At 43.3% G+C, this 22,329-nt stretch overlaps 1 protein-coding gene across 4 annotated transcripts in view; it reads left to right on the forward strand.

The window, feature by feature from the left end:
* The first annotated feature begins 13,935 nt into the window (after positions 1-13,935).
* Positions 13,936-22,329, forward strand: part of PLEKHA1 (pleckstrin homology domain containing A1) — a 31,252-nt gene continuing 22,858 nt past the window's right edge. For 3 of the 4 annotated variants that reach the window (XM_082285717.1, XM_082285718.1, XM_082285715.1), the window contains exon 1: positions 13,936-14,075. The gene's annotated coding sequence lies outside the window, so the exon portion shown is untranslated. Of the gene's footprint in view, positions 14,076-14,213; positions 14,320-22,329 lie in introns of those variants that run through there. The other variant, XM_082285716.1, reaches the window with a different exon arrangement.

A 22,329-nucleotide genomic window follows, 5' to 3' on the forward strand; every position in this document is an offset into this window, starting at 1 on the left:
AATAAGCAACTGCAGCCTCTCCTCCTGTCACGCTCATTGGAAGGGTAAATTCAGTCAGCAGCTCGTTTCCATTACCCGCAGGTTCTTGCTGAAAACGGGCAATTTCCACTGTATTAAGGCATGGGCTTGGCAAAACCTGGCTCTAGACTATAGGAAGAGAAAGTTTGGGGGTGTTCATCTCTCAAATTTCCTGCAGATCCACACATGTTTTCTAATTTCTCTTTGACTGAATAATATTTTCCAAGTGGGCTCTAATTTTACATAAACTATGAATGAGCTTATTCTGGATCAGTTGTGCAAATGTTTTCGTAAATCCTTCGGAGTTTACACGCTGCTCTGTGCCCTTTATGACCCTCCAGCCTATGTCCTTTCCTACTACCCCACTTCTACATTTCAAATTTCAGTGCACAACTCTTGGCAGTCTCTGGACATTGCAGGTCTGACTTCTCCAGCCACCCATGCAACCCTAGAGGGGACAAAACATAGCCTGATTCAAAGCAAGGGATCTTGTTGAATGCCACCAGATCCACAGTTTGGGTATAAACAGTTCTTTCCAGGATGACTCTATTTCAACATTTCTGTGTTTTCTGAAATATTGTGCAACAAGGTGATACAGAGAGGCAGGCTCAGGCCAGAACTGATGCAGCAGTGCCATTCTATACTTGGGTTATGATTAATTCTGCCTTTCATCACATGAAACATTGGCTATCAATCTCTTTCCCCTCTTCTTCTACTTTAATAGCAGCAGAGACACTACCTCAGATATATTATGGTGCCATAAAGGAGGCTGATTATTTATTTAGAAGAAATGAAATGTGGTTTAATGGAGCATGTGTTGGGCTCCAGGCCAGTGAATGGGTTCTGGTCTTTTGGGCTTCAGTGCAGATGCTCAGGGTTTTCAAAGGCAAATCAGTGTCAACTCATGAGCCCTTTAAAAGCTCATCTTGGCTCTTCCCCAGCTCCTCTGCTGGCTGAATTGCAGCCCTTTGCCTGACTCTCCTACCACTTGAGATCGGAGAAAAATGGGGTCCAGCTCTTGATGAGCTCCTTAGTCCTGCTGGACTCTAAACACAAGGCTCTCAAAACTCCACTTGCAGCCAGCAGAAGCCTTGCCCATGGGAGCCAGAGCTGCCGTCCAAGAAAGTGTTTCCCACACACTTGTGAGCACCCCAGAGGCACTGATGGATACGTCAGAGTAATGTTTGACCTTGCCCAAAATCTGGGCAGTGCAGCACCACCCCTGTGCTGCCCACGGTGCAGGTTCCCGGCACAGGTTTTGCTCAGCACTGGGCATCGCTCCCACTAATATGGATTGGGATGTCTTAAGGGAATTAAGTCTAAAACTTCAGTTTCTTATGCCTCTCCAAGTTCTCACTGCGCTCTCCAGCAATCCCTCCACGACGGGGATGGTGCTCTGGTCAGAGATGAAAAGGAGCATGTATCAAAATGAAACCATGCCGCTGGGGAATAAAGTCACGTAGCTATGGGAAAAACATGTGTCTTTGAAGACTTCCCTTGACTTTAGAACACGCATTCTGCTCATTATAAACTGTCTTTTTATATAACTTGACCCAACAACATCTGCAAAATTCTTGCCTTTTTGAAACAGCTATGAATAGGTCACTGTTTGTTTCTGATTAAGCCTGATTCATTTATCATTCTGGTCAGCCTTTCATTCCTGTAAATACATTTACCCTCTAGTTTCTCAGTATTTCAAATACATGTTTCATAGTAATTCTGAGGTCAGGAGTCAGTCTGCCAAAGACCATGTGCACATTTCTACAGCATAAAGTTTATATATATTTTTTGCTAAAAAAAATGGCAGTGTGCTTGCACTAAATCACAATTTTGAAAGGAAATTTATGGTAATCATTTCTGTAAAAGTTTTAGGTAATGGTTGGTTGAGTGTTTAAGTGTAAACTGTTCCTAGGGATAGTTCAATGAAAGCCCTGTTCAATTAGTTGCAAAATTATAACATTGATATACTGTAGGAAGTGTAAAACATTTAGGCATAGCCAGTAGTAGATAAAATGCACAGGTAATAAGCTCCCAAGTTCACACACATCGATTTTCATGTCTTCTTACATAGAAGCCAATTTTAAAGCAGAGTTGAGGCTGAAGTACATTTCGTCAGAATCCAGAGCCTACTGGCTAAATAAAATCAAATCTGAAAGAGCTTAAGAAACCCAATGACACCCCTGCCCATATGATAAAAATCAGCGGGGGTAGGGAGGAGAGATGTGTGTCGGGACACTGGAGGAGAGGACACGTGCTCCTTGGCTGCCATTCTGCCCACTGGGCAGCTGACCCCCAGCCCTGGCTCGCCCCAGGGGACGGCCAGGAGGACGTGGGAAGGAGCTGGGAGCCCCACAGGGGGTGGGAATAAGGGCCAGACACAACTCTGTAAGCCTGATTACTTGGCTGCTCAGAGAACAGCTCTGTTTGTCACAAGATTTCCACTTGAGGCATTGACTTTCTGGTTTCTGTGTATTTCCCAAACTCATTTTGTTTCTTGCACCCAGGAGGTCAGATGCAGGTTGGCCCTGCTGTGGGATGCACACTGGGATGAGACAGGAGCTGCTCCAAGGGCTCAGGGGACTCGTTAATCCCCAGCTCCAGCACCAGCTTGTGCCCATTTCACAGGTCTCTGCTCAAGCTGCTCTAAAACCAAGCGAGCACATCACTGCTCCAACCAGTGCTGGACTAATTTTGGCTTGACAATGGAGGTGAAAAATGAGTTGCCTCTTCTCTGCACAGCTGCCCTCTGATCTCGGTATGATTTCATCTGTATTTCTAGAAAACTAGACGTTTCCAGAAATATCTGACTAAGTAATCTCTTCATGGCTCTTCAGTAACCCCAGTGGCTCCTACCACTCAGCCTGTTTGTTAAAATTAGCAAAACATTGCATGAACACTAAGACAGTTCTCAGCGTGGTGTTGTGTTAAGTGAGTTCAGCTAAAGGGTGTTTTAACCAACACAAACTAAACTAACCTTCCAAGAACGGTCCGTGGGCAAGGCTGGGAAGCTGCAAGAAACATGAGGTAGCTGCTGGGAGAATGCAGACTGATGTCGGAAACATTTGTCCATCTGTAAACAAACAAACAGCCCGACACCCAAACCAGGCCAGTCTGACGGAAAATGTCAAAGTCATGACCTTCATCAAATGAAAGAAAACAGATTGCACAGCAGCAACACTCACCGTTTTCCGTATCTCTGGGCACGCCGTGCTGGCTTTACGGGCTTCTCCAGGGGAGATGAACTGAAGTGACCACTTTAGGTTCCAGTGAAGCTTTCTCATTTCACAATCACCATCTGAAAGGGGACAACCCAGTCTCTGTTTTTGTTTTCTTCCTGGTGATCTCCTCTGTTTTTATGTCTGCTCCATAATTTCCTTTCTGGTTTTTTTGTTTTTACTTCTTCTTTCTCCTCCTTTCCTCTCCTGTTTTACCATTTTCATTTCATTTTCTCTGTTCAACTCTCTCACTCCCTTAGAACTCCCGATCTGTACCCTTTAAAACTAAGTCCTTAATCCAGCACTGTTATTTACACATGCATTTGTTGAAGCAGCTGAGCTTAATACGCCACTTCCCATTCACTGTACCATATTCCCCAGCTACAAACAGGCCCACAGCCTACTGCAAACATAAAAAAAATCCCCTCACTTGTACTTAAAGTCTTTCAGGCTTTCACGTGGCTGAATTAACTTATTAGACATGATAACTCATCCAGATGCAATTGCCCAGCCTTACCTTTAGTTCTGCTGAGGAACAGCCCCACCAGGATAAAGCCCTCTCTATTTCAGCCAGGCATAGACTGTGAGTGTCTCATTGTTTTGGCCACAGCTTTGAATAAATAATCACCTAAGAGAGCATACTTCCAATTTTGATTTCAGATGCCTTGCTCCCTTCCAAGTGATGGTGTTCAGAGTTGAGCTGCAGGAGAGGGATATTTTCAAATTTTGCAAACAGGAATCCTTTTTTCACGTCTGACCTTGGTGTGTCTGGATGAATCTCGGTGTTTTCACAAAGCTGGTGTGTCTGTGAACAAGTGTGCATACCCAAAATCATACTGTAGCTCTTGGAATCATATCACAGCTCCTTCACAGACTCTCACTATGGCCCTAGACCTTCCTGGATTTCAGTACTACTCAGACAGGGGGGGAGATGCTCCAGAGGGAAAGTCTCATTGTCGACAACAGAGGATGTCCAGTCCCTTTTCTCCAGCTGCCCCTGGGATAACACCCCCTCAGAGCCTTCCCTGCTGGGAATTCATCCCCAACCCTCCAGTGCTGTCCACAGGAAAAAAGCTGAATCCCAACCTCAGCAACTTCTGCTGACCCTGTTCACCTCCAGCAATGCAAACACCGAGCAAAGCGGAGGTGGAAAGCCGAGCTTTGCGTTAAGCAAGAGCATTGTGGACCCTGCAAAGGAATGTTTGTTTGCATGATGCTCGCCCTGGCATGCCTGTGCATGTTTGTGCTGCATTCCCGAGGGAAGCTGGGTTCGGGGGAGCCGTGTGGGAAGCTGGCTGCTCCATTCCTTTCTTTGATAAAGCAGTGGTTGAGTCCACCTAGGAGAGAACTGCTTTTGCGGTCTTTGTTTTGGCAAGGCGGCTCTGCAAGAGTAAATTGAGTTGCCTGCTTTGTAATCTGGGATGATTTTCAAATCTCCTTCTGTTTTTTGAAGTTAGTTGGAGTAATTAAAGTTGCGGAGAGGTGATAAGTAGCAAAAGGCAAATTTCGGGCTACAGGCAGTCTGCATGTGCCTGGGATCTGCATGGTGAATAAAGTGAAGCTAAAGAAGGACAAGCTACTGGGGTTATAACAGCTAAGGAGAGGCAAACACAGACTATTCCTTTGTAGGGAAAATAAAGAGGTGCAATTCTGCCTCTTTGGACTTGAACTCATGCAGGTAAGGTGGAGCAGGGGGACAGAAGCTCTGGTGCCCTGCTGCACCTGTAGGGATGGTGTAGGAGCTTTATGAACGGAGTGCTCATCGTCCCAGCCTGAAGCCAGCCTGGCCAGAGACACCCCAATACAGACACCCCTGTACAGACAGCTCACCCAGAGAGCACCTCCAGGGCAGAGGGAGCTCAGCAGATGATGCAGCTGCACTTACCCTCAAGTTCAGACCTTGTCATGAATACAAAAGCCTTGGGGGAATTAAGAGGATTTTTTTTTTTGTTGTTTGCTTAGCTTGTGGGAGTTTAATGTTTAATCATTGCAGAGGAGTGAGTGAGTTACTCATATAATTGTTAGCCATGATTTCTGCCTTTTTTTCCTTTTGTCCTTTGTTCTTCCTTATCGCAGCTCTCGCATTTTTGTGGACTAAATTGGCTTCCTATCATGGCCCACTGGTCCTTGATTTCTCAGCAAACTGCAATTTTATAGCCTTCACAAGAGGCTCTTCATTTAAACAACTCAAATTAAGGGCACAGGAGTCAGGAACTGCTTGGATGGCTCCATAACCCACCGGGAGGAGGATACTTCCCCAGCAGACAGGCACCGGTCCAGAGGGGTTCCCCTCGCTGTGGGTACCACTCCTCCTGCAGATCAGGAAGCCCTCTCCATGACCTGCTCCCAGCCTTCACCCAGGAGAAGCAACGCTGAAATTCCAGAAAATATGGTTCTTGATTTCTCAAAGGAAGGAGGAGCAAAAGGAAAAAATAATAGTTTAACTCCAAACAAGGGAACAATTTGCTGTTAAGATTTTGGGACAGTTTTCTATCCAAAAACTGTATCTTAAAAATAATAAAAAAATTATCCCTACAGCTGTAAAACAATGTAGGGACCCAGAGATAAACTTGCAACTAAATGAGGGAACCCTGCAGGGCTCTTCCCTAAAGGGCAGGTTTGTGCCCAGCACAGCTCAGGGTTCTCCCCCCAGCACAGGTTCTCCTCTGCTCTCTCCCAGCCACAAAAACCCAGCTGCTCTGTTTTGTCCTTGGTTTGGCCACCCTTTTTTCCTTCAGAAATGTCAGATCTGGCTGTGGTTTGCCACTGCCAACCGCCCTGATAGGCTTTTAATGGAGAGAGACAAATTTATTTGATGATTTTGATTACTCTTGCTGATTAATAATTAATTCAAAACAGGACCATGAGATACTTCTATTGAGTTCTTATTGGTTTTAACAAAACTGAAGGATGCTTTTAACAAAACTGTAACTCAATTAATCTCTGTGAAAAGGAAGGATGCCTCTTAATTGCCATCAGATATTTATTTCATTTTTTTAAACACTGAATCAGCTCTATTTCTATCCTTTCTAAACCCTTGTGTTAGTGGTTCACAAGACATTATTTAATATCTGCAGAAGTATTTTCCTAGAAGGGAAGTCACTCCCAGTCAGGCACATGCCCCATTACACTACAACTGCTTGTAAATATTTCTAAGGTGTGATGAACCTGCCAAATGATCCAAAGGATAAGTCAGTTCTGGGGTTTTCTTCCCAAGACAAAGCAGGATTGACAGAAGCAGTCATCTTTTCATCATTAATATCAGAATTGCACTAAAAAAAAAAAAGATGCATTTCATAGCTTAGCTATCTACAGAATAAAAATAAAAAATCCTGAAATTCCACAGAACAGTGCAGTGCACCTTCTAGAAATGCTGCCATTCCAGATACCAGGAGAAACAAAAATCCAATCCCCTTACCATGGAAAATGGGTGTCTACCTTTGAAATATAAAGCCACCAGGCTAACTTAGAGAAATGTTATGGCTGGATGAGCAGTAGCTGGATGGCAAAGGCAGCATTTGGCATGAGAACAGCTGTCAACATCTGTCCCCCCCAGGATGACAGATGGCAGGGAGCAGCTGCCAGCGCTGTCACTGGTGGAGCAGAGGTGCAGCTGACCTGGCAATGCTGCTGTTTACACAACCCCTCGGAGCTACTGCCACAACCTGTGGAGCTGGTTTTAGCAGGAGTGGAAAATCTGTGGAGAGCAAGGAAATGCTGAGAGGCCAGACAAGCTGGAGCAATATCTGGAGCGGCGCTGGGCGCGTTGTCAGTGAAATAATTTTCAGCAGCAGTTCAATTTCATCCGTGTTCAGCCCTGAGTGTACAGGTTGATGGCAACAGAGCTTGGAAAAAGGGCTCCAGAGGAAACTTCTTGTCTCCTAAATCATCCTTGGGGACCAAGAAGGAGAGGCCAGGATTGCCTTCATGCCCTGTGGCAGGCAGTGGCTGTGCTCCAGGCACAGGGGCTGCTATCTCCATGTAAAATCCTGCTCCCCACCTCAGCAGGGTCAGAGCTGGTTCTGGCTCCAGGTCTCTCCCCATCAGTGATAAATCCAGGACTGATTTCAGATAGGAACTGTTGGCAGCAGGGGATTTTATGGGTCATGTCATAACTGCATCCATTACCATAAGAATATACTAAGAGAACTTTATTCCTACACTGACTTAAAAAAATATAAATACCAGAGATATTGTAATAAAGACATTAGTTTTCAAACTGGAAAGACCCAATTTGGGTAGCTTTTGATGGCAAAATATTCACAATTGATTTATAAGCAGTAACCCATTGTGTAATGTGCACCATGTGCAAAGGCTGTGGCTTCCTACACTAAAAGTCAGAGCAGTTGGAAGTTACAAAAACTGAGATTTGGTCGAGTGTGGGATCAAATTTTGAGCTGCCTTAATTCCAGCAACCAGTTTTAATCTTTCCTCCAAGGTAAATAAAAGGGAACATTACTGAAGGCAATAGAGTTTGGGGGATGGCAAAAAGGAGGTAAATAAAGCAAATCATTCTGGGAGTTCCTGGGAGCTCTTCAGAAGTGATGAGGTAAGAAAAATGGGGATTGTCCAAAAAGGATGACAGGCATTTCACCTAAGAAACGGGAATTATTAGGGCTGAAGGGAGCTCAGTTTTTCTGCTCAGAAACCAACCTAAGACATTACAAAATAATGTCTCTGAAGGAGATGTAGAACAGCACTCAAGGAACAACCTGGGAAGGGTTGAACACCAACAGGCTAAAATGCCATTTGAGAATGTCTCCAGAGCCTCATCATTTCACACACTTTCTAAATCTAAACATTCAAAGATTTTTGCATTCCTTCTAGGTACTTTGAAATGGCAACAAAATTTATATTTTCCTTTTTAAATGTAGGCACAGAGCTGGGTTTTGGGTTTTTTTTTTTTTTTGCTATCTACTTCAAGTTGTGTCATGTAATATGGTGGATTTTATAGGGATATCCTTATCTTTTAATAAATCTTTATTAATTGCTTATTTTATTTTATGAGCTTAAAAGTTACAATGTTAGCTGTTAGCCAGGGCCTCCATACACTCCAACTCTTGAACATTTTTTTAATGGCTGTGTGGGTGACAGAATCACACGGCAGTGAAGGACCCAAGGTGTTTTCTCTGGAGCTCGTGCCAGTTTTGGGCTTTAACGCTGCCTCTGTGCCAGCTCAGAGTTCCAGGTAATACCTGAACTGGCACAACACCTGCCAGGGCAAGAGTGGGCTGGGAAAAATGTTAACCCCATCTGAAATTATCAACTGAGGTTTTGCTGGTGCTGTCCTGTGTGTCACAGGGCTGGGTCAGTTTTTACCTTGCACTGGGAGCCCCTGTAGTTCCTCCTTGGATGTAAAACACCACAGTTTGGGCACTGCTGCTTGGATCTCCACCTGCAGAGCTGTTCTGCCCGTGAAAAAAAGTTGATCTAGGGCACCTAGATGTGTGGGCATCCCCATGGGGTACATCCATAGATGGGTACCAGTGAGAGGGGTTGAGGGCTGGTGGCACCAGCAGTGGGACTCTCACCACCGGGGACACTGCTTTGACCAGGTGGAGAAAGCAAAGTGCTATCACCAAGGGATTCCCCAGCTTGGCAAATACCAGCCACAGCTAAGTCAGAAGGGTGTGCCAAGGGCAGGACATTGCCATGTACTTCGGGGTCTCACTATAACTGAATTAAAGCTTTTGTGCTTTCACCCTGTCGTGGTTTAACCCCAGCCAAGCCCCACACGGCTCACTCCCCACCACAGAGACAGGGGAGAGAATCCAAAGGGTAAAAGCATGTCTGTTGAATTCATTTAGTCCATGACTTCAGGCTCCATCTGTTCTGGTGGTCACTCAGGACAGGAGAGGTGGTGTTTGGAGGGAGTTCCTGTGCCCCAAAGCCAGCTCGGGTCAGGTCGCTGCTGCACTGCCACTGCTTCTTTTAAGGCTTCTCCTCCATTGGTTCAGGTCGTTCCTGCTGTAGTAATTCCTGTGAAATACAGCTCAAATCATGGCTTATAACAATTTAAAAGGCACATCCAGTACAATCTCCAGCCCTGATCCTTTGAGGACTGGGACTTACAGCAAAGTATGATGTTATAGCTCCCAGTAAAGAGTACAAATGAGAGCAGCTTCAACCCCCAGCTTTACTCTGCGCTGTACTAGCTAATATAAATGTAAATTATCTCTGTAACATAGCGCATAGTGAAATATTAAACAAATAAAACACACAAAACAGTGAGCCTCTGCCTCCCATCCTGCCCAATGACAGCAGCAAGGCACTGTCCTGACCTGACTGCAGCAGCCCTGTGAGCTGAAAGCCCCCCGGGCGGTTTGCATATATTTCAGTGCAGAATACGCCCTTTCCTGAAGAAGATTAAGCTCTCATCTTTTAAGCTTTGAAATGAAATGAAAGTATTTCAATTTTTTTATTGCAGGGACACTGTATTTTAAAGACAACTCACTTTTTTTTTTTTTTTTTTTTTTTTTTTTTTTAAATGTGGAATGGTTTTAGGTTAAAATAGACAAAAGGGAATAAGAGGGCTTTTTTGGTTTTTGCTAATAAACTTTATATCTAGAAAGATGGAAGCAGAATAAAAATGCACTGTTTGGTGGAAAATGAGGAATCACCATATGTATTTTAGTATAATGCTATGCACATAGGAATGAGGAAAACAACTGCAACATAAGAATATTAAACTCCTAACGAACTCAAAGTGTTTAAATATGGCTTTCAGGGAAACAGAGTACTTAAAAGGCTGGGAAATTACTTCATCACTGTATATCAGTACTTATCCACAGCAGCTACATCAGGGTGCTTTTCTACTTCAATATCAAATTAATAACAAGATCCAATGACTGGCAGCTCAAGCTGAATGAATTCAACCTCCATGTGAGATTAAATTCCCAAGCTCTGTCAACATCATTTCATCAGAAGAGATGAAGTTTTAGCTTTAAAATGCATATTGCAAATATGCTTTAGAGCAGCTTTTGAATTAAACCGTCTGCTCGTCCGTGCCGGGGTTTTAATGCTCCCGCTCCTCTCCTTGCCGTGGGAGGCACAGAGAGGTTTCATCTGTGCTGCCCTCGAGGTGCCCATCACATGCAGAGTTCTGCTGTAAGGCACTGACTGGAGGGAAGCCTTCTGCAGTGCTTTAGCTGATTACCTGCACGGATGGAGAGGATGTTTGTCCTTCGCCACCCGTTAGGCTCGCTCAGGAATCAGTGTCATCTTCTCAAGCTTCAGCAACTGGCCATAAACTAGGGTCTGCTCCAGAGGGGGACAGGACAACCTCATTTCTCAGCGTCTGTTGTGCTCACATGTTTCAGTCACAGAACTGGCAACCCTGAAGTAGCAAGGGTTGTTCTTCCCCAGGTCACACTGGTGGGAGCCTTGGAGAAATTTTGGTCTCTCTCTCTCTGTTATGGCAAATAATTTAATTAGGTAATAAATACTACCTAATTAGACCCATGCCACTGCAGTAAACTCATACATTCATCCTCTGGGATGAAGTTTAATGACTGAAAAGCTTTCCTTGGTTGCTAACACTGAAGGTGTCAGCAGAGTAATGGCCTTGCCTGGTCACAGCCTCTGAGAAAAGTAGTCCCATTGAGGTCAGCAACACCCCTCTTAAAATAGTGCACAGGAGGCATACTGCATGTGGATGGAATTTGCAATATTGAACCCATAAAAACAGAATATAGTGACAGCATTTTGCTCTGCACTCAGTAATTCACTGGCCAGGCTTTTTTCCTGTTTTCCACGGCAACATAACTGTTGGTTTTAACAAAACCGTTTTGTCCAAGGCCGAATTAATTTCTTTAGAGCAATGAACTGAGGTTTTGTTCATAGCTCTTTATTTCTGCATACCTATAAAGTTGCTGAACTTCCTCAGCTGGGTAAAAGTATCCATCATGAAAATACCATTAGAAAAGCAATATTTTGGAATTTTTGGATATTTCTGCTTCTTTGCCAAGACATGAAATCTGTGTATTTATATATACAAGGTATGCATGTGATTTGCATGTTTATATTTATATTTGTGTGTTGACATTTATATGGATAGATACATGCTACTCCTCTGGTACTACTGTTCCACTGGGAGCTTCCATACCTGTGAAATAAACACTTGTTCCTAAGGGTGCATATTGCTGCAGGTCACTCACCAAATGCTATTTATTATAAACTGTATTCTGAGCAACTGCAATCCCAGTAGGAACGGATGTCCAAACCCTCCTACCTGTCTCAGTGATGAGAATCACAAGCAGGTTCTGAGTAAAAGGTTGGCACAGCAGGGGCCTGCCAACATTTTCTGCCAGACATGAAGACTCTTGTGGGGATACCTGCCAGTATTTGAAAACTATGAATAGAGACAACTGGAGAGGAAATAAGCCTGTCTCATAATTCTGCTGGAATATACTGGGCCCTGAACCAATTTCTACACTGAAGTCAGTGGCATTGCATGGAGAAGAAGCCAGTGCAGAATTTATACTTGAATATTTTTAGACATGGCAGGGTAGGTAAAATATAGATTCTTTGTAATCTCTGCATGCCTACTTTGTGCTGCAGAATAGGAAGGTCGCTGGGTGACCCAGTCACTTCACACCCAAAGTTTACCTGTTTGTCATCACAATCACTTTCAGCTGCTGCATTTGCACGTTCCTCGGAGAGGAATACTGAAAATACTGAGTTGTTTTGAAGTCAGGGAGCTCAGCTGAGCTTTAAGCAGCCTCTGTAGCACTGCAGTTCATAAAAGCAGAACTAGGAGCAGCATTGTACTGAGAGCACCTCTTATTCAAGAGATAATTTAGAATTAAGATTATTATTAGAGATAACTGTATTTATGTCTTGGACATCAAAGATTCACAGCTCCTCATTTTTTGGTTCTCCACATGCGAATTTCATGAAAATACTTTTGTGAACAGCACAAAGGACAGAATATGTCTATTGTAAAGTGTTTGTGTCTCAGCTTAAGTAAAGATAGCTCCTTATATACCTGATTGTCTCCTCACTAAATTGGGAGAATTAGGCTACCCTAAAAGGAAAGTTGCAGTAGTGTTTCATGATAGAAACTACGGTAAACTACAGTAGGAGGTTTGTTACCCAATTCCAATGAAATATACTCCTTCTTATAAATGTAATAATCTTTTTATCCTTTCCTGAGTCTTACTTTCAGAATATATGGTTATTCAAACCTTGTGTGGGAGGCTGGAGAAAATATTTGCAAGTTAAGGCACATCAGACTGTAGACTGCTGTAGATTCCATGTGTTGTGGAATGGCTTTTGCTTCTATGGCTTTTTGAGTGCAAAAAGGGTGTATAATTTTGTAAAAGGCTCTTCCATGTGCAGTGTGATGGCAGGACACATCCTGCAGTCATTTAATAGCTGCCACAGCCCCGATAGTTCTGTCAGGATGAGAAATGTCAGCTCCGAACCTCAGTGGGGGAGAGCCGTGGTGCTGCCCACTGTAAATTGTCTTGCATTAACTCCAGTAAAACACTGTTAAGTGAAAAACGACAACAAGAAAATGTATGAATAATTGTGAATGAAGTCCAAACTGAAAAGCCTCTGCAGCTGCAGAGTGTGTGACCTCTCCGGGGTTTGATAGGGAAGAGTTGCCATGGGAATGGTGCGGCATTGTTTGCGGCTGACTTCAGCTTTTATTGTTGTGCTCTGATTACAGCTTTTGTTTCACTGTGAAGTATGGTTGTTACATGCCAGCTCGAAACAAAGATGCATTTACAGGCAGCGGCGGAGTTCAAATGATTTCTATAATTAGAGATATCACTGCTTTAAGCAAGGAAAAAAATTCCTGTGTTACTATTTCAGAAAACACAAAGTTTTTCAGTATAAATTTAATGTCTGCTTAGGAGAGAAGTAGCTTCCCAGTAAAACTGGTTAAACATCACTATGGGGAATTGTCATTTGCCACTAGGACCGATAGCAAAAGGCTGTGAGGCAGCACCTGAGCCTCCAGGTGAAGAGAGTTCAGCTGCAGGGTACAGAGAATTCGAGTTTTTTGCCACATTAGTAAAGTGTACACAGACATGTATCAACATCGTGATTTACTACATCCTTAAAACTTGTTAGCTCCAAGATGTCCTTGAGTAAGGGAAGCCCACTGTGCTATGTGTTCTAAGGGCACTGCTGACTCATATTTGATTTGCCATCAGCCAGGACCCCCCAGTCCCTTTCCAGAGCGTTGCTCTCCAGTGTCATTCCCCAGTCTGTCTGTACATCCAGGGTCGACCTATCCCAGGTGCAGAATCTGGCACTCAGCCTGTTAAACATCACATGGTTGGTGAATGCCAGTTCATAGAAGCATAGATCACAAAACAGTTTGGTTGGAAGGGACCTTAAAGAACATCCAGTCCCAGCCCCTGCCATGGCAGGGACACCTTCCACTGTCCCAGGCTGCTCCAAGCCCCATCCAACCTGGCCTTGGACACTGCCAGGGATCCAGGGGCAGCCACAGCTCCTCTGGGCACCCTGTGCCAGGGCCTGCCCACCCTCACAGGGAAGAATTTCTTCACAACATGCAACATTTCCTTCCCTGCTCGGGCCTCCCCATTAAAGACAAGATTAAAATCCCAGTACTTGGACTACAATTCCCATCATGCCCCGCGCCGCCGGCCCGTGCCCCTCCCCTCCCGCGCCGCACTACATGTCCCAGCAGGCCGCGGGGCGGTGCGGGCGGTGGCGCGGCGGCGCACGCGCAGTGTGGGTGCCCGGCGGTGCGGACGGAGGCGGCGGGACGAGCCCGTTCCCGGTGCGGAGCGCGGAGCGGGGCCGGGAGCGCGCCCGGGGAGCGCCCGGCTCTCCTCAGGGGGCTCCCGCACTGTCAGGACTCCAGTAAGTGCCTCGGCCCGGGGCGGGGCTCGGCCCGCCCTGGGTGATGCCCTTCCTTCCGCGCCTGCCCGGTGTGTGACCGCGCAGGGCACTGTCCTGCTGCCCCTGCGCCTCTCCCTCCTCTTTTCCTTTCCGTTTTCCCTGGAAGGCGCTCGGCGGCGCGGGGGCTCTGCCCGTGCGTCCCCCGGGGGCAGCGCGGTGTCGGGTGCCCCGGTGGCGCAGGCAGGGCGCTGTCACAGCCCCAGAGGTAGGAGAAGAGGTGATCTCATTGCTCGTCATGGTCTGTTCTCCCTGCGCTCGCCTTCGCCGCTCCGGTGTTGGAGCACGCCGGGAAGGAGCGATGTTATCTGGGCAGAGCCTGCAGGGATGGTGCCTGCGAGGGTGTGGGCTCCCCGAGCACCCTCCCTCGGTTCGGCTCGCCTTTGGGATCCCTCTCCCAGCTGCAGCTCCAAGGAGAGCTCAGTGGGGCTGGGACAGCCAGTGTGTAGTGCCGCGTTTGTTTTTAGCTTTGGAAGGCATAAGTTTTGGAGAGGGCTGGGTGGGGAGGCTGTTGGCACGCTCTGAGCTGTGTTCTGGGTTAGCTGTAACCGGGGCTGGTTATTTACTGAACCAAAGTGTCTTTAAATGGATAACTTGACTATAAATGAATGTTAAACTGTAACCACTGTTGTTATATGCGCGGTTTTTATCACCTGTAAAATTCCAGATTGGCGTTTGACATGCTGCTAAACTTAACACAGACTTAAATTCTGTATGTGTTGTGCAGCTCTCTTGGGAGGAACTAATGCATGACCTTCATAAAAGGCATTATGTTATTGCATCAAATGTTTGCAAAGTAACATCAAGAGGACAGCAATTTTCTCTTTGGCAGGCTGCTGCTTTGAGGCCTTCTGTAAAAAAAAAAAAGTCTGATTTTCACTAAGCATTCTATTGTGTTTATAATCAAGCAGAATGAACAGTCTTCAAGTAGGGAAACAGTTATTACTTAGTTAGGCTGAGCACCTGAATTAGCCATCAGCAAAGTGGTGTTACTTACCTGAATAAAGCTCAGAGGTAGAATCTTTTTTAATTTTTTTTTTTTTTAGATTCTTAAGAGCTACATATCTCCATGCTTCACCTTCTTTTCAAAGCAGAGTATTTTTAAATAGACTACTAGGCTTAGAGCAAGCTGAACAGCATAAACTTCTTTGTTGCCTTCTGATGAATTCCTTGCTTTCCTGACAGAGGCTGTAATGTCTGTAAAGATAAATTTTCTCTTCTCCTTACCTGCTCCCATACATCACCCTGCAGGGCAGAGCCGTATTTGATCGTACGGTTTTGGGGCCTGTGACATGTGAGGAGCGGCTTCTTGCTGTTGAAACCAAACCAACAGGGTTTGCTGGGTTTTGTGTTTTTGTTTTGTTGGGTTTTTTTGTTTTTTTTTCTTTTTAATTTAGGCTGCATTTATTTTGAGGCAGCACGAACACAATCCTAACCGAGGTGGAAATGTGCACGGTAACTTTGGTTGCTCTCTCATGAGTTACTCTGTCTTATGGAACAGTGAACTTGCATTTTAGGTCCATTCAGTCTTGTTCCCTCCTACTTGTTATTTTTAGTTGAAAGAGTCACACCAGTAACAATACATAAAATGGTCAGGTTTGTGAAGCACAGAAGTGTAGAAGTACTGTTTTCCCTTTTGTCACATGAGGAAGTGTTAAAAGTGGGCTGAAATCTCTTTGTGGCAGAGAGAGATGCTGGGCCTGGTTGATATTTGGAGGAGAGCCTTTTAATTCAGGGATAGATAAGCACTGATGCAGAAAGTGATAATTCAAGAAATAATACATGGGGGTTTTATGTGTCCTGAATATCAGTGAGTGCTACACCACTGGAGTCAGCTTTGCATAAAATAAAAACCTTTGTGCGACTCACTTGAGTTCTATTTGCAGTTATCAAACATTGTGGTTTGATTTTGTGAGTGTAGAAAATTTAATTCCAAGTTCATAATTTCTGAAGACGTCTATTTTCTTGAGCTATTTCTCTGCTGTAAAACTACATTTGGCCTCATGTTCCATTGTGTAGCTCTGCATTTTAAGGGTGAAATTAAAGAAAAAGATGCACAGTGGGTCACTGGCAGGTGTAGTGCAGTGTTGAAATGTTTCAGAGGAGTGGATGCTTTCATACAGATTAGAGAACAGGCAAAGAAGAATCATTGTATGAAGAAAGCAGGCAGCATTTTAGTGCTTTCCCTCCTCCTTCTCTCCTCCTGTATTTATTTTTCCTCAGGAGTAGTAGCTGAGTGACAGAAGACAGACACACACATGAGGAATACAGAAGGCATGTGCATGAGGAAGAGACCTGAATGCAGGAAAAGGCCTTGTTTTTTCCAGGTAGCTGGGGCTTGTTCCAGAAGGCAGCAGAGCTATCTCAGCTCAAATAAAGGCTGACTGCATGTCAGAGAGTTGGTGTAGAAGAGAGGAAGTGCAGAAGTCCGTTTTTATTGACTGTAACAGATTAGAAAGAACTTGAGGACATTACTGAAATGAGAACAGATCTCGGCTTGTAACACAGTCTCCAGTGTAGTGTTGGATGTAGCCCAAACTGCCAGGCCTGCAAAATTCGTAATCTGTTTTAGTAGATTTAGAATTCCATCGATGTCTTTATTACTGACTGTTCCTGGTTATTTAAGCTGACAGTTATCATAGTAAATGCAGTTCCTCCAAAGTGCAGCAAACCAGCAGTGTTGGGAAGTGAGTACATGTTCTAATGAGCAGAGTCCTTGCATGCTCTGCTGTGCTTTTGGAGGTATCCAGCTCTACATCAGTGTTTAGACAAACAGTAGTTTGTGATATGAGAGCATGTATCTGTCTTACAAGATGGCTTTTGGCAGGTTTTTTTTTCTCTGATAATTACGAACAATAGAAACAGTCTTAGAAACCACTTACTGGGGTTTGGAGCCAAGTGAACCTTTGTGCAGTTGTATAATTGCATGAAAATACAGGATAGTAACTTATTTCAGTGCCACAATGGGAATTTAGGTAACTGGCTTTAGCATAAAACATTTTTACAGCGTGGAACAAGTGCTTAAGAAGTCACCAGGAAATTATATAAGAAACACAACAGTCAGTAGTACATGTATTGAAGTATTGCTGTCAGTGATTTATAAAATTATATAAGAAACCTAAATACCATAATCCTAGTGTGCTTCTTTGACATATAAAAATAATGTAACTGCTTTTAAAAAGTCGCCTGCTGAAGAGGTCTGAGTGACGAGAATGGTTCAGGTTTTGAAGTTATACTTCAATGCAGAGAATGACTGAAATGAATTGGAATGGGAGATATGGCTGAGCTGCTTCAAGTTTTTTTCTGCTCTTATGCTGATCTTTCAAATTAGGACTTTGAAAATACATAGGGCTAAGGTCATCTTGATACATGCTGTACCCTAACTGTGAGAAATATTTAGGTACGTGTTGGTATAGGGCTCAATTCTATAAATAACACTTTCCTCTCAGTGCTAGGTAAAGCAGCAGGGTTTTGTTGCTGTTGAGGAAGGAAGCTGGTTGATTGTCTCAGCACTAAGCAGCATTTTCTCCCTCCAGGGACTTGCAGAAACATCTAGAATGTGTAGGTGTTTCTTTAATCTTGAAGAAGGAACTTATTAAGCTTTCTGGTGCAGAACTGTATGAGCCACTTATTCTTAACAGATGTTATCTGCACGAGTAGGGAGTTGCAGGTCTGGTAGACATTTGTGGCATTCAACAGTTTAAACAGTTTTCAGGTTTGAACATATGCCTTTGCCTTAAAATCTGAATAGTTTCAGGTATTTTATGTAGAAGAAAGGTGGTTCAATAGTGAGGTTGCTGCTCTGGGACTTGGGAAACAGGTTCAGCTTACTGTGTTGCCAAAAAGCTTCCTGTGTGGCCTGGGACAAGCTGCTTCTCTGTCCCTCCGTTCTCATACTGAGAGTGCAGAGCAGCAGCAGCAGTTCTGCATCACAGGAGTGTTTAGGGTATGTCAGGTTGGACGTGGCCAGGGGTGGTGTTGATGTGGGGCACAGAGCTCCCTTGGGCTGGGAGGGAGAGGTTGAAGACACTGGCCAACTTAAAAACTAGGGGTAAGCTCCAGGCAGGAGGAGGAAAACCAGAAAAAGACGGTGGAAAAAAGGTTTTGACTGGAAGTCTCTGGTGTCACTTAGAGAAAGCAAGTCCTTAAAATTTTAAGGAGCACTGCATAGCCTTGTTTGTTTAACAGAATTTTAAAACAATGCTTAAAATACCTGCACAAACATGTAAATCTTTTATGTTATGGTTCTGCCACACCGGGGACAGTAGCAAAGCTCTCTCTGTTCCTTTGTTGGCTGTTCTGGTCTTTGGAAGATGCTTTTAAATCTAGCTAACCATTGCATCCACATGTTTTGGATATCAATTTAGCTCATTTGTTCTGCTGGCATGGTAAGCAGAATCTCTTAAATTGGGCCTGATTTACTGACTTCTCATGTGAAAGAGGTTGAGCTTCTCTACCTCTCAACTCCCCCAAAGGGAAAAAGAATTTGCAGCCACCTCTAATGAGCAGTGTCTTTAGTAATGTTATAGAGTTAAAATTATTTTGGATTTTAAATCCTTCTGGTGGAAATAGGGCACTGTCATTGCTATAAATTTAAGATGTAGACTAGACAGCAATTATCAAGCTTTGCAAACATGTTTTCATTGTTGAGAGTCAACACTCCCAGGAACAGTCTCTGTATACTGACAGAGAGGTGATAAATTAATTCATTTAATATGTAATTGTTTTGATGTGTATGCTCTCTCTGGGTGCTTTGGTACCCACCACATTTACATCCCATGTCCAAGAAAATGTGTTGGAACTTGTTCAGACTAGTGACTTAATTAAATGTTCTTCTGTTAAGCACTAGAACAGTTACATGCCAGGTTTGTTGTAAGAGTGAGCAGTCCTCTTAAAACTGCACTTCAAAAGATGTTGTTAAATATGTTGGTTAACTCTTTAGGGAGGTTTAGAATGACAAATGGGAACTTAGGCTGTGCTAATAATTCAGCTGGGAAGTTATTTCTCTATCTGGTAGACTCCATGCCTGTGTGTGCACCACTGCTGGAAGGTTGGGTAACTTAAAGGATGTTCTTGCTTCAAAAGTGTGTCTGCTGATTCAGGACTTCAGGATTTGGTTATCTTGATTTTTTTATCATTAACCTTTTTCTTTTGTTTCTTCCTTAAATCAAGTTCACTGCCGGTGCTGTAATTTATCTATAATATCTTCCTACTTTGTGCTGATGTCCTGATTTTTGGGTGGAGGAGCATGACTCCTTCAGGAGGTCCATTTGCTGCCTTTTTGTGGGAGGCAGCAGTACAGTGTTGAAACCCAGCCTGTTGCATGCTCATGGTACATCCAGGATTTCCAGGCTTGTCAGATGTATGCAGGATTTGGGATTCTTCTGGAGTGTTTCTCCCTCACTGTGTATAGGTCAGACAGCAGTCCCACAAAATGCCAGGAGCCTGCCTGGTACTTTTGGGATTATTCTGTGGGTGGAGGGGTGTTACTCTCCCTACACACTGTAACTGAGGTTTTGAGAAACCCCTTTGTCAGTGCAGAGCAACAGCTGGGCAGTAACTGTTATTTGTGTCACCCTACAAATAAGGAGGAAGGTGAGGAAGAAGGCCAGCAACCAGGCATGGGCTGTACCTGACATGAGGACAATTCCCTGGGCTTATGGCTTGGTTCCAAGTAGGAAGGCTGCTGGAAATGAATTCTGTGAGAAGTTACAGTGAGTGATGTGCTTCGAGTGAAGTGTTAGTGTGCTGGCACTGTGCTACAAAACCTGTCACTGCAGAGCAGCTTTCACTTTATGGGGTTTATCTCTGTGTTGGGTGAGACTTTCATTAAATATGGCAGACTGGGATTTGATTTTTCTTAATTTAAGATGTATAAAAAAAAGGAGGGGGAGGGTAATGTCCCAAAAACTTTGCCATTTGATGGGAGCTTAATTTTCTCCTCCCACCTTGGTAAACAGGAGCTGGTGTGTTCTATAAATGCACATTGGTTCTCTTACATCAGACAGACAAAGCCCTGCTCTTCCTGAAGAGCTTTCACTATGCTTGCACTTACTGAAGAGCTCTGAGATTAATCCTAATCTCTGGGAATCCTTGTGTAGGACTGATATAATTGATAAGTGAGCTGGATTCTGGAGGAAGTATCAAGTCTTTGCAGTAGAGGGAATTTTGGCTGACATAGTGGATTACACAAACACAGTCTGTACTGTAAATATTAAATGAGGTAAAAATTGAACAGCAATGATTTTTTCCTTTCCAGAGTGTTAACGTAGGTGAAGCATTGCACTTTTCTTTATTCTGCATCAAAATTGCTAAATTAGATCTATAAAATCAAAATTGATCATCAGCTTTGTGTGCTTTGTTTTCATTAAATCTTTTTATATCTGTAAAAGGGATCAAACCAAATATTCACCTGATAATGTTCTTTTCATTATTTGATATTTGAAATGAACTGAAAATTTTAGTTATTTACAGTGCTTTCTTTAACAACATAAGAGTGTTCTGTGAAAACTGGAGATATAGCTAATTTCCTAAGCAGCTGGCCTTTCCATTTCTTGCATACTTCCCAGGAAGGCCTGTGTTCATTTATACTGCTGAGTTTGTACCCAGGATTCAGAGTGAAAATCAGCAAGACTGGCTCAAAAATGGCAAACTTTGTTATTCAACCAGCCTCACCTTCTTTTTGTGCTGGACTTCCTCAAGTCAAATAAGCTTCGCCAGGATTTGTAGTTTGATTCAGATGAGAATTTGCAAAAGCTGGGAGTGTGTGGAATTTAAGTGCTTGGAGTGGTTGGCCCGGATGAAACAGTGACTATTATTGAAATTAAACAGGGTTTTTTCTAATGACTTACTGGTAATAATAAGTAATCCTAATAAGTAATGTGGTTATTTCCTGCTTGATTTTTAATTTGTTTTGGTTGTCATGAATGGACACTTTCTATAGAATAAACATGTAAGCATATTCAAGAACAAGGACCTAATTTGTAATATTTGGAGTTTTGCAGATGGCACTTACTCAAAATTTTGAAAAGGCTGATTAAAAAATTGTAAATATGAATCAACTCTGAACTTGCATTTTGAAGGATTTTAACTAGCATGTAACTGAAATTAATAAGCATTAAAAAACTTGTTTTGAGTCATGTATGAGATACAAGTCAAAGTGAATTAGAGTAACTATATTTTTTTTCCTTTATTGTATTTATCTCTGGTTATATCTCATTTTGAGTAACTATATTATCTAGGCTTAATATAAAGTGATGAAAATTACGTCTGACTGTTGTAAAGACTTGGTGTTATTGAACATGTTCTATGACTTTTCTCAGCTTTGTTATTTTACTTTATTGCCTTGTAAGCTGGTCATCATTCATAAGTTATTAATGGATAAATTTCAAGCGTGTATTTTTATAATGGCCTTGTTGCACAGGATGCTTCCTTTTGTTTGTGTTAGCTCAGTGCATTTAGAGGGACAATTAAAATAATTGTTTTAGCTGGGCAAAAACCATTAGTAGGTGAGGTTGGGTTTTTTTGTTTTGTTTTGACTTAAAAGATCAGTGATAGAGAGGAGTTTTGCATCCTGTGCAGTGCATTTCCTCATTCCATCATATCCCAGAGCCTTTGGCTGCTGTTGCAAATACCTTAAAATGGAGGAAAATAGTTTAGTTAAGAACAGGAAACATCACTCAGAGAAATTTCTGCAGAAGGTTTTGAGGAAGTACCAGTCTGTCCCATCATGGAACTTGTAGATCAGTGCTTGAGAAAGGCCAGGGGATGATGGATTTGGGTAACTTGAAAGCGTTTTCCTTGGAACTTCAATCTTCCCCTAGAACATACAGAAATTTTTCCGAGGTGAAAGCAACGTTGCAGGATAGTATTGAATGAAATCAATCATTTGACTTGCTGAGGTACACTGGAAAAGATGGGAGTGGTTAGCTTACCCTGATTTAACAAGTGTTCCTGGAAAACAGCAGATCAGCATTTTGAACACAGAATCATGACTGGCTAAGACTTAAGTTCAAGATAAGGCTGCTGGTTTTGCTAGATGAATCATCGCTGCAATGATGATTTTTCTATATTGTGGCCTGCTTGGAAGTTGGATTAGGTACTGGGGGAGGGATGTATCTTTTGGCATTCCTCATAGTTTGGTCAGGGATAGGAGAGGTCAGTGCTACTTGTATTTCAGGTTTTTTTATTTGGGAGACTGACTTCTGCTTAGGAATTC

Source organism: Coloeus monedula, assembly GCF_965178545.1.
Source record: "Coloeus monedula genome assembly, chromosome: 8".
NCBI classification, from domain to species: Eukaryota; Metazoa; Chordata; class Aves; order Passeriformes; family Corvidae; genus Coloeus; species Coloeus monedula.